We start from the raw sequence: 12487 nt of genomic DNA on the forward strand, positions 1-12487 counted from the left end.
TTTGCAAACGGTGATTCCCTGCCACTGGATGTTGTGGATATCCGTGATGGGAAAGGTCAGAGACCCCTTACACTGGTGATGGAGATAGACAAGAGCTTGGCAGAGGAGCTAGCCCGGCCCAGCCCGTCCCAGCTCCTCCAACACAATTCCTGTTACCCGCACATCAGAAAATAAGCCTGGCCTTTGTCCTAAGGTAATGCAGGTGCTTTGCAAGCTTTCCCTCCAGCTTTACCTGCCTATCTCAGATCTGTAGCTCTTACTTTCATGGATAGTCTGTGGAAACACAACTACCAGCATAGACAAGATAGGGAGGAGGGAGGAATACCAATGCAAAGCACCCCTGGCTTCCCAGGGCTCCCCAACCTTTCCCAGAAGCAGGTGCATTTCTGTTTGCCTGGGCCCAGCCTGGTGGCAGTGAGGCCAGGAGGCAACACCAGGCATGGGGAGGGCTCAGCGGGGTGCTGAGGGAGGCCTCTGTGGCTCCAAGATTGCCATGTGTTTGGTTTAATCAATGCCTTTCCTGCTGTGCCGAGAGAGTGAGAGGAGTTGTTTTGAACGTGTTGCTCACAGCATCTTGAACTGGTTAGGCTGCAAAGACAGAGGGTTCCGTTTCTCTCAAATGAGCTCTTTATTGTCACCTTCTCCTGCATCTTAGCTATGGCATCTGACTGTGAATAATGCACACTTCTCCAGACCCTCGGGTTTGTATTTCTAGCCCATGGGATTTTTGGTTGCCAATTTCCCTTCCCCACTTTTTGCTCAGGCTCCTTGCCTCTTTTACCCTGCTGTGAAGCAGAAATCTGTGAAGCACATTTAGACATGTCCTTCTGCAGGGCTCACCGGTGTCCGCAGGGGTCCGGCCGCTCCGGCCACGAGACTGACCTCAGCAGGGATAATCCTCACAAGAGACCAAAGCTCTTCCCATACCAGCAAAAGCACATAGAAGTTATGGGGGCTGTGAGGGGACATGGTGGGCAGGGTCCTCATGTGTTGTCTGCCTTGGGACTTGAGCCAGCTGCAGTGATGTCCCCCGTGCTGATCAAACTTTTGCTGGTATGACTGTTCAGACATGATTCAGGCTTGGTCCATCTCTTTCTCACAGCACAAACTCAACCAGATGGCCCGCGGGGTCTTTGGAGTCCCCCTCCTTTCTTATCTCATGAGGATTGCTGTTTGTTTGACCAGTGCCCAGACAGCTGGCTTGCAAATAAGCAGCAACAGCCTCTGCTTTTGCAGATTCCCCTCTCAGCCCTGTCAAAAGAGGTCTTAAAAGCAGAGAAATGGTACGTTAATCCCCCAGCCATTGTATCCAATGCAGTAATGCCTATGCAATTCCTGTCTCCCTTGGAGACACGTATGATGTGTGTGCATGTAAGCTAGTGTATGTATACAGTACATACGCATATGGTCTATATATTGTATATACGCACATCCCAGTACATATACACACAGTAAAAAAGATTAAAATCACATGCTTATATATCTATAAATGAAATCCTATATATTTATATATTTCTATGTTTTCAATAGATATAAAGATATAATATAGAGATAGACTCAACCACCCTTGTGTAAGGCTGGCCATGTGTTCTAGCACAAGGCACGTAACACTGAAGACTTTGGACTTTGGGATGGTTTTAGCCATACACTGAGGCCTGCATTTACATGTGTAGCACTCTATGGAGAGGGGCTTGGCTGTGTTTAGGGCAAGGGTTTCCTTGTTGGTATGTTAACCAAGTGATAAATAAGGTTTGTTTAATAGGGGAATGTCTTGGTAAGGGAAAATGCTTGAGTGTCCTTCTCCCAAGAAAGCCTCTTGCTGAGGTCCTGTGTGTTCGCACTTGGACGGATACATATCCCACCCTCGTATGCACTTTTGTCTCTCTGCCTGGATGCGGTTGGCAGCTGCGGGCACTGGCACCGTGGAGATGTGGCTTTTTGCTGTTCTGCCTGGCGTTCCTCGGCAGTCGCCGGCACACTGCCAGGGAGACCCTGTGCTGGCCGGCACTCGCGGCACCAGCGAGAGCGTGGGTGCGCTTGCGGGCATCGGTCAGCGACACAGCCGTGGCACTGCAGTAAAGGCAGCAGGAGAGCCAGGACATTACTGAGTGCAGAAAGGGTTACAGCCATGCAGTTGGAGGCGGCAGGGATGGTGTATGGAGCTGGAACAGTAGAAACAAGAAGGAACCGTGAAGTCGGAGTGATCAGGATGAGAGCACGCGATCCCCATTGGGAAGGCGCATTCTGCTCTGTTGGGTCAGGCTGGCCACTGTTCTGCTGCAGGAGCCACTCCACTCCCTCAGGTCTCACAGCCGCTCCTCAGCCCGTGAGCAGCCTGCCTGGCCAGGGGCCCAGGGAGGCTTTCTGGAGGAAAGGAAATGATGTGATTGTATGGAAGACATGGTCAGTGTCGCATGTGTGCCTTTGGGCCTCAGCATACAGCATTCAGACCTTGCCAGGCTGAAGCATCGAAGGGTGCAGCCCTCTTACCCTGCCCACGCAAAGAGACACCTGTTTTCCCATGCCCAGCATTTCTGTGCTGGGATGGGGGTGGATCTGGGCAGTGCATCAGCCCTCCCTGAATATCTGCTGATGCCTGTGGGATGGACAGCTGTCTCATCCCTCCATCCCTCCCTTTGCACAGCCATTTGTAGGACACTGGCCCTGCTGCATCCTGAAGCCTTTGGCTGACACCTGAGAGGACCTGAGAGGTGCCTCTGGCCGGTCTGGCAGCAGGTGGTCAGTCAGTGAGCTGCTTCCCCACAAGGGTTGGAGGGAAAGCGTGGAGGTTTGCCTTTGCAGCTCTGCGCCAGGCCTGGCAACCGCTGCACTCCTTGCCGTTTGTTTTATTTGTTGGCTTCGGTCGGGAGGAGGGTGAGTTGTAATTCCAACATCCGAATGGCTCGTTACACTGGTATTGCACGAGCAGACGCTGTGCAAGCTGCCCCCAAGCCCTGTCACACACCTCAGTGCCCTCTCCCAGGCCTCTCTCCTCCACACAACTGGTAATCCACCTCAGCCGCCCCTGCCCGGCGGCGGCTCCCCGCTCTGCCGCAGCCCCTCAGCCGCGCAGCGCCGGCGGGGAGCTCTCGGCACCTGTTCCTCACAAACCTCAGAGACAGTTTTCTCACTCCCAGCCCCTCCTTCCGATGCCACTGACACTCGCGTGCGCCCAGCCCGCGGCCTCACCTCCCACCCACCCTGCTGGTGGTGCTGCCGCCCGGCGAGGGGCTCCCTTGCACTGCACCTCATGTCGAATAAGCTCGCTGGGCTACACGGGGGAACCATGTCTCATATGCTGTAATGTCCCATATGCTACAGGAGGGCTACGGAGTTTTCTGCCAGTCATGGCATCCTCATAAACTCACCCGACAGTTAGCAAAAAGGCATTTCTACTTCCAGAAAACGAGGTTTTGTCTCAAACCTCTCCGTGTCCACATCCAAGCACAGCCCTACTGAACTGTTTCAAGTGATCTCTCACCCACCCACCCACCCACTCACTCAACACACACACATATGAAATGAGAGAAAAATATCTAGACGTCTATTACTACATATGTATTAATATGTTAATATCACTCTTTTGGAGACATTAAAATGTTATTACTTTACAGACTATGCTTTATAGTACCTGTGTGAAAGGACCTAGGACACTGGATACGAATAGAGCTATGTTGATATATCATAGTATGTACACGAGAACTTTCCTTTTGTCATATTATCCTTGTAATGTAAAATGATTGTTAATAAAAAAAAAAAAATTAAATTTATCAAGTTGGGTTGCTAATTCTTTCAATTGTTCTTGGAGGTTAATGTCATTTTCCCAGACCAAGGGCATCTAAGCTGATGCACTCCCGTTTCCCCCAGCCCAGGACTGTAAGGAGCAGATCCAATGCTGATTAATCCAGAAGGGTCAGTTGCAGCCCCCTGAGATGCTGGTAGTTCTCCCTCCTGAGTGACTGGCTTCCTGATGTGCTGAGTGTCACTGCAGCCCATGGGCTGGGTTATCCCGGTGCTGTGCCAAGGCTGCAGCAGGCACTCCAGGAGCTGCCACCTCCCAGCAGCCCAGGGCTGCTCTGGGTCAGCACTGGTGCAGCTGAGTCAGCACATGCTATTTTTGGGTAGGGATGCAGAGTGGGTGCCCTTGAGGCTCTGTGCTCCCTTTCTAGTCAGGTACAGTGCTGTTACCATTGGCTTTGGTGTGGTGGGCTGGGCTTGTAAAGTGCATTGACAAAACTTCACATATGTGTCTGGTTTTGTTTGAAGGATGGAGAGACTTTTCCTGAGCTCTAAATGCTCTAAATCCAGGCGTAGCTGGGCTTCTTCTGTCCTTAAAAGAGAGGGCTGACTTAACTTTGGATTCTTCTTCTTTGAAACTGGGCTTGCAGTTGGTTAACTAAAGGTGCAACTTTTAAAACAGTTCAGCGTAATAAGAGTAATTTTGTACATGGACAGTGTTATATCTGCTAAATCATTGTGGGCAAGAGAGCCAACCTCTGAAACAAGTACATGTGTCCATGGATTAGCCCTGGGCTGTGGGTTGTGTTTGCTGACCAAACAGCTGAAAACATTGCCTCTGTGGGCTGAGTCTGGCTGCTGCTGGGGATACACCTCACAGCAAAGGCACCACAGGGACTACGGATCATCCTTCCTTCACTGCGGCTCAGGTTTGCATGGCAGTGCAAGCAGGGACAACCTTGCAAAGATTTAGTCCATCCCTGGGTGGCAGCTATAGCTAGAGAGAAACATAGGCAGAAAACAAAGCCCTTCCAGCACAAACAGTTGCTCCCTCAGCTGTAAATGTGTCCATGTGGCAGTGGAGGGAAGCAGAAAACGCAGGAGCAAGCTGTGCAGCTGACGGTGTGGATCCTGGGTGTGGCACTGCATACTGTGAGTGTTGATACTGATAGTATTGCTGAGCTTCAGTATGGAGGGATGGAAGCATCAACAGGACTGGCTCTTTAATCAGGTCTGAAGGAATCCCAGTTTTCCAATTGGTCCTGGGAATGGATACCAGTGGATAAGCAAGTGTTAGATGCAGTGGGTGAGCAGTTTACCCCTCTAGCAATGGTTTAATGCCATGGGAACTTATGGTATGAAAAGGGGTTTGCTCCGTATTGGGGCTGCACAGTTATGTGGGTGCTCATAATCTTGGGCTTTAACCTGGTGCCCAGCTGTGTTGCTCTGGAGGCTGTTGAGGTTGCAGGCTGCCAGTGCCGCACTGCTTGCCAGTCCTTGCAAACGAAGGGAAATTTGGGTGGAAATTCTGGCTTTGAGTGAGGTCTGGGCTTAGAGGGCTCTGGGCCCAGGGGAAGTGTGCATGTAGACCCATCAAATCCCCACAGGTGAAGGACTGCAGAAATTTTGGTTTCAGAGTGAATGCCTCCAAATTTTAATGGAGAGTAGCCACAGGGGCTAGAAGTGAATGGCGGTTTCTAGGCTGAGAAGTGCAAATAGCCCCAAATTAGTCATCCAATAGGTCCAATAGGAAAGGGTGTTTTACTGACTTCCTCGAAGTCCACTTCATCAAGCAGTCCATATATTGCATACAGTTTGTCATTTTCTGGCAGCTTTCTCTGTAGTGATTTAAAATTGCTTATTTTTGAGCAGTAAGCAAGCCCAGAAAATCCTGGTGGTTGTCAGGGCTTAGCTTCAGTTGGGTTTCGTGGGCACCTGTCAGTCAGCAGTGAAAACCTCATCTCTGGGGTTTTTGCCTTTGCTGGTCAATTGACAGCATGAAAGCAGGACAATGCTTCACTTTCAGCAGCTCAGCCATGTGTAAAGAGTCAGAGCTGCTTGTGAAATGCATCGCTGCATTGTAATTCATTTCCTACAGGCAGTTTTGTGCTGTGGACTCTTGTTAGTCACCCTTGGCACTGATCAGCCTCCTTGCTGGTAACTTCAAGCCAAGGACTTAAAAGCAAGATCCCTTCAAGTAAATTGCACGATCTGAGCTTTTGTCAGGAAGGAAACCTTGCACAAATTCATCTGATCTAGGGCTAAAGGTGCCCTTCATTTTTAGGACCACTGATTCTCATGTCAGTATGAGTGAAAAGGAAATTGAAAAATTCCTCTGCGATGGTTGTCATAGCATTAGAGCCTGACACACACTTCCCCAGCTCTGCTGGTGTCCTGGATATGCTCCATGGAGATGGCTGTTGTTAGCAGCTGGCACTAGAAACTTCATTTAGCAAAAAATCTGAGCATGTTTCTTCCTGGAAGCAGGAGGTGTGGAGCCTATGATGCCAAGAGCTTGCAGGCATAACCAGAGGGGGTTTGCAGCGCTTCCTGGGGCCTGTCTTCCCTATCTGACTCTCCTGAGGCAGAAGGAAAAGCACAGGCAGCTGAGCACATGGGTGGGTTTAAACAGGTGCCCCCCAAGATGTTTAAATCAGAGGGCAGAGGCAGGTGCCTGGGCAGTGCCAGGTGCAGCTCTGTGGTGGCACAGAGAGATGGGCACAGGGGACCAGAGGCTGTTTCTGGCAGAGCTGTCGCCATACGCCACATGAGTGGAGCCACAGCTCATTTACACAGGGCTCTAAAAATATCTGCAGGATAATCAAAGGCTCCCACAGCACAGCATATGTGCTAGCTAGACTTTTTGACTCTCTGAAATCTCCTGTTTGAAGTTGTTTTGATCAAGGAGACAAACAAGCGTGCTGTCTGCATGGCTGCCAGACACCCTGTTTCTGGGGACACTGCTGGTACCTCTGGAGGCACGCAGGGGTGGGAGAGCCTCGCAGAGGGGCCAGGTGTGGGGTGTGGAGCCATGTGCAACAGAGGGTGAGGGGTTGCAGAGCTGCACTCCAGGGCACCACTGCACTTTGGTGTTCAGGAGAGCTGTCTGGAGAACTGGGTAGTGTGTTGGTTTTAGGTGTGACCTGTTTTCTCAGGGGCACCTTGGAGCCCTGTCCTCGCTGGGTTTATTCCACATTCAGTGATCAGGTTCAGGGAAGTGGAGGAACCGGCTGCAGACCTTCAGAATTAGCACTAGCAGTGGCTGTGACATAGCTGCTGGATTAGGTGCTCCTCTCTCTTGGCAGGCAGAGGATTACAGGACAGTCCCAATTTAATTTTTAAATACCGTAGGGGGAAAAATCTTCTAATAAATCTGAAGTGACAATGAACATCACGGTTAAGAGGAGAATGGTTCTGTGGCAGCTATTGCTGCTTTTCAATATGCTGAGCTGGGAATTACTGGGTAACCCTGTGTGAATCCCCCAGGCAGGAAGGATTGTCCCTGGCAGATGCACCACCCATGTTCAACTCACTGTGCAGCAAAAATACAGCTTTTTCCTTCATCTCTACAGCAAATGCTTCAGTGTCATCAGCTTCGCTGTGCAGCTGACAGGCACCCCTCTTTTCGAAGTCAGCAACAGCCTGGGGCTCTGCAGACTGGCTTTGTTTTTTCTCCTTGTGCTTTAACACTGACTGTGATGGGTGGGAGAGTGCCCCCAAACTGTCAGCGAGGTAAATACTTCCCGCTCCTGCTCCAAAAATCTGTTTTCTTCTACTTTCATCTGCAGATTTTGATCTGTGTGTCTTGTTAGGAACCAGCTAATTCTGGTGATAGTATTGGGTCATCCAAGTATGTTTTCCTCCTTGCAAATGCATGGTTTACAGACTATCATCAACACCAACTTGAAAGTACTGAGATTGGCAAAAAACAAAATTAAAAATAATCTAAATTCACTTCTTAGTTTTGTTTCAGAGATGCAGCCAGTATCTGGGAAGAACCTGGTTCCCAGATCCCATTCCCTAATCTCCTTGCAGCTGCTGGAAAGCCTTTAGAGCTTTGTTTAGCTGCCACCTCAATGAAAAAGCCAATAGATTTCCTGTGCTTGCCCCAGATAGGACTCTATTGCTGACTGCTCCCCTTCTCATGGTACACCCATCTCTTGATGACACCCTTCAGAGCATCTTCTGTTGACTCATGCCAGCACTCTGTGCCCCTGACATGAGCTGCAGGCAGCAGGGACTTACTGTAGAGTAAACAATGCAGACACGGTGTTGTTACAGCTTGGAATTATTTACTTGCAGTGTTTTACAGGTTGTGCTGTAATATTAGACACAATGGCTGAGCATCATGCTCTGGTTTTGTGCTTTGGATAGTGAGAACAATATAGTCTTGACAATTTCTGTCTCTGTACCATAAACACACGGGGACACTAAAGGACCAAGTAAGCAGAAAAGCCCCCTCATGCTGGAGGCCACAAATCACTGTTTCACTTTGCTACTATTCTTGTGCCTATTGAAAACAGAAGAAATAATATGAAGTGTCAAGTGTTACTATTTACTTGTCATGCTTATCTTTCAACAAATGAACCGAATACATTTTAATACCTAGGTAAATTCTGAAACACATAAAAATGCTGTCAGAGCTCTGTCCTTCAATTCAATCAGACATCAAAATGACCTTCAAAAGAATGCAAGAAGCATGGTCCAAGCTGCTTTAGCTTCCAGCTCTTATTAAATGTCGTTGTAGTCAACTCATCTCAGATACCAGGAAAATTTGGGCAAACCTTGGGCTGTATTTTTAGAGCCCAAACTACAACCTACTTCATTTTGGGGGGGAAAAAAAAAAGAGTGGTTTTGAATGCTACTGCCAGATAATACTGATGACAGATGCTAGCAAAATGCAAGGTACAGCTGTTCAAGGTATTGAAAGCCCATCAGTACCTGGGAGAATAGTTAAGCCTGAAAATTTTCCCAGTCCTGTTGAAGGGAATTTTCCATTACTTTCTGATGCATTACCTCTTCTCATGTATTACCTTATGTCTTTGCAAAGGAAACATGTTTCTTATCACCATGCAAGGATATTTGGGACAACAACTGAGGAGAAAACTGCACTGAAAAAATGTTACCCTTACAGGGCACCAGCTGTAACCACTCCCCTTAAGACTGGGGAAGGGTGCTGAGGGTAGTAATGAGCCTGAAACATCCCATATATTTTAGTGACTATTAATGATTTGTGCTTATTAATCCTTCTACTCTAGGACAAATTGCTTATAATCAAACCAGATAATTTTTGGGGAGGAAGATCTAGCTCTGAGGGCAGGTTGAGGCAAAACAACATATGGCTACAGCCTGTATTTTAACAGAGGAACTCCTTGATATAGTTACAGGACATTTCCTCCCGCCTCTCAGTCCCCTCCTCTGAGCAGAGGCCACATCAGGAGACCACCTTTCCCAGGCAAAGCTGGGTACAACACGGGAGCTGCATTTCTCAGGCTATTTTACAGCAATCAGGTTGTTTGGGTTTTGTCACTGGATGAGGTACTGTGAATCCCTGTCCTTAAACTCACAACTCTGGCCTTTATTGAAAAGGATCATTCATTCTGACCAGGTAGACTGCCCCACACTGTCTTTTTTTTTTTTTTTCCTCTTTCCTTCCTCCCTACAGTATCTTAGCTTCCAGCTTCTTCATGTTAATGGTTATAGCAGGAAAAATAATCAGTCCAGCCACTGACTAGCCCCTGGGGACTCTTGTGGCTGCTTTTGGTCACACATATAGCTTAGGAACATTAATTGCCATAACTGGATTTTTTTTTGCTTCTTCTCTTATGATGCAATTTATAAGCAGCATCCTTTAATTTAATACAAAGAGGTGCTTGCTGATGCTCCTGCGTTTTCAGCCTCAGGAGCTGAAAACCGTGGGTCTGTCTGGCTCCATCCTTATTGCATTTCAGTGGTACTTTGACAGCTCGAATTGCTGAAGCTGGTTGATACAATAGCATTTCCAAATACTTCGTATTTATCTTCATAACGTTGTCACTTGCCACAACCATTCCCAGCCATCTGTCTGCTGGGACGGATTAGCACCTCGGCCCTTGGGGTGCTGAGGCTCAGGAACACACAGGTATTGCTGCACAGGCTGTTCGCAGGGACGAGGACCCTGGGCAGACGCTGGAATGCGATGACACACAGCTCCTGTTAGCAGAGTTCAAAAGGCCGGGCTGGGCGTCCCTGCCCCTCGGGTACCACACGTACACAGCATTCCTTGTCCCCTTTACGTGCCCGCTGTCAGCCCCGGCCAGCGACCGCCGCCTCCCAGGGACACCTGGCAGCCTTTGTTCAAGCTGTGCTGATGGCGAGGAGCATTCTTTCCAGGCTAGAATGCCAGACAGCAAGAATAATCCAGCCGGGAAAGATGTATGCATTTTCATTCTTTCTCCCTTTCCCATTAAATCCCACTGCAACAAAGGAGGCAACAATGCCATCCATTAACACTGATGGCACCACTTTGCTCCTAAGACAGATTTGTGGTTAAGTAGTATGTATACACATATTTTTCTGCTGTAAAAGAGGACATTGTTTTGCCATAGCTAAGTCAGATTCTGAGGATCTATGTTTTTAAATGCCATAGGGCTGATATCTATTCCAGGGTGTGCCAGAATCACCAGGGCACAGGCAGATAATGCTGTTTACAATCAGTCATCAAGATGTTATAAAAGGCTCAGTGAAACAAGCAGGATGCAAAACTAGAGGAGTTGGCAGCAAGGCAAATATTTGGCCCTTCAGGCTTTCCAGTGCCAGCCAAATAGCATCATACCGTGAAGTTATCCTTCTTATCATTATCCCCCAAAAAATCACAGTGCTGCCTGAAACCTATATGTGGACTAGGCCAACATTCCAATAAATTCTGCACTTATATAGAAATAATTATTCCAAACCTATAGGTATATGTACAGGCGAATCTGGATCACAGTAAGCACTAAAAATTCACTATCAACTAGACCACTGTGTCCAGTTTACTCACAGTATCCTACAGCTTTTGGTTAGTAAACAAAACCCCATAGAGCAAAACAAGAAACCAATTTTCTTTTTTGCCCTCTAGCCAATAGATCAGAGACTAAAATATTGGGTGTAAGATTCATGGGCATAGTTAGCTTTTCTGTCTCTCTGGTTGCTCAAAGCTGATTTTATTGCTCTCTTCAAAATAATCTTGTAACTCCTGTCTACACCACCCACAAAGGAAATAGTAGTGTAAAGATAACAGTTTTCAGTGTGCATCAACCTTGTCAATATCTTCACAGAATCGTATCATTGCTGAGGATAGAAAGGGCCTCTGGAGATCATATTGTCCACACTCACCCCTGCTCAAAGTGGGATAATCTAGAGCAGGTTGTTCACACCGTATCACATCAAATTTTCACTGTCTCCAAGCATGGGGACCTCCAACATCCTCTCCTGCCAACTTGTTCCAGTGTTTGATTATCCTCACAGTAAAAAAATGGGTTTTTTTCTTGGTATTTTTCATGTATTCAAATGGAATTTCCTACATTCCAACTCGTGCCCTTGACTCTTGTCCTGTCATTGGACACCAGTGAAAAGATTCTGTCTCCATCTTTTGTCCTCTCCCAGGTCAGGTGTCTGTACACATTGATGTAAACAGTTCCAGCTCTCTCAACCTCTCTTCTTACAGAAGATGCTCCAGTCCCTTCAACCTTTTCATGGCCATTTGCTGCACTCTTTCCACAAACTCCTTATCTTTTTTTGCACTGAGGAGCCCAGCAGCAGACACAGCACTCCAGAAGTGCCCTCACCAGTGCTGAGTTGAAAGGAAGAATCACCCCCCTATGACCTGCTGGCTTTGCTTAATGCAGCACAAGGCACTGTTGTCCATCTCTGCTGCAAGACCACACTGCTGGCTCATGTTCAACTTGGTGTCCACCAGGACACCCAGGTCCTTTTCTGGAAAGCTCCTTTACAGATGGTTGGCCCTCACCCCTGGACTGCTGCAAGGGATTGTTCTTCCTCAGGTGCAGGAATTTCCACTTCTCGTTGTTGAATTTCAGGAGGTTGCTGTTAGCTCTCTTCTCCAGCCTCTCAGCATCTGTCTGAATGTCAGCACAACTGCCTTGTGTATCAATCACTACTCCCAGTTTTGCATCATCTACAAACCTGCCGAGGCCATGCTCTGCCCCACTGTCTAGGTCATTTATGAAGGTGTTAAGTGGTGTCAGTCTCATGACTAGCCCCAGTCACCACTAGTTACTGACTTCCATTTCCCTGTTCATAACCCATTGTGCCTGGTGCTTCAGCCAGTTTTCAGACACTGGTTCTGGTGTTTTCCCTTTGCCAACAGGATGGCAGCCTTCCCTTGACAAGCTGCTTGGCTTATTTGACTTCACCATCAAAGTGGGATGGATACTAGATAAAGCTTAGCTTAATAATTTGATTTAAACCAGGGGCAATCTGACCCTGCAAATATGAAGTCCTCTGAGATTTTCAGGGCTACAGATTATATGGTTCTGTTTTCAGATTTTTGGATGCCTTGTCCCCATGGAAGTCCCTTAAAGTTGTGTCTACTACTAGAAAAAATGTAGTAGGACAAGCAGTGTGCTTATTGGGGTGATGACATCATCACTGCCAACGCCAGACTTTCAGTCCATCTAGACACACAAAAAAAAAGGACAGTCAAAAGTAACATTTAAGCCACATCAAATCTTGAAAGTGCACAGGAAAAACAAGCCCTGGAGAGTCT

The sequence above is a fragment of the Coloeus monedula genome, assembly GCF_965178545.1.
Source record: "Coloeus monedula genome assembly, chromosome: 6".
Classification (NCBI taxonomy): Eukaryota; Metazoa; Chordata; class Aves; order Passeriformes; family Corvidae; genus Coloeus; species Coloeus monedula.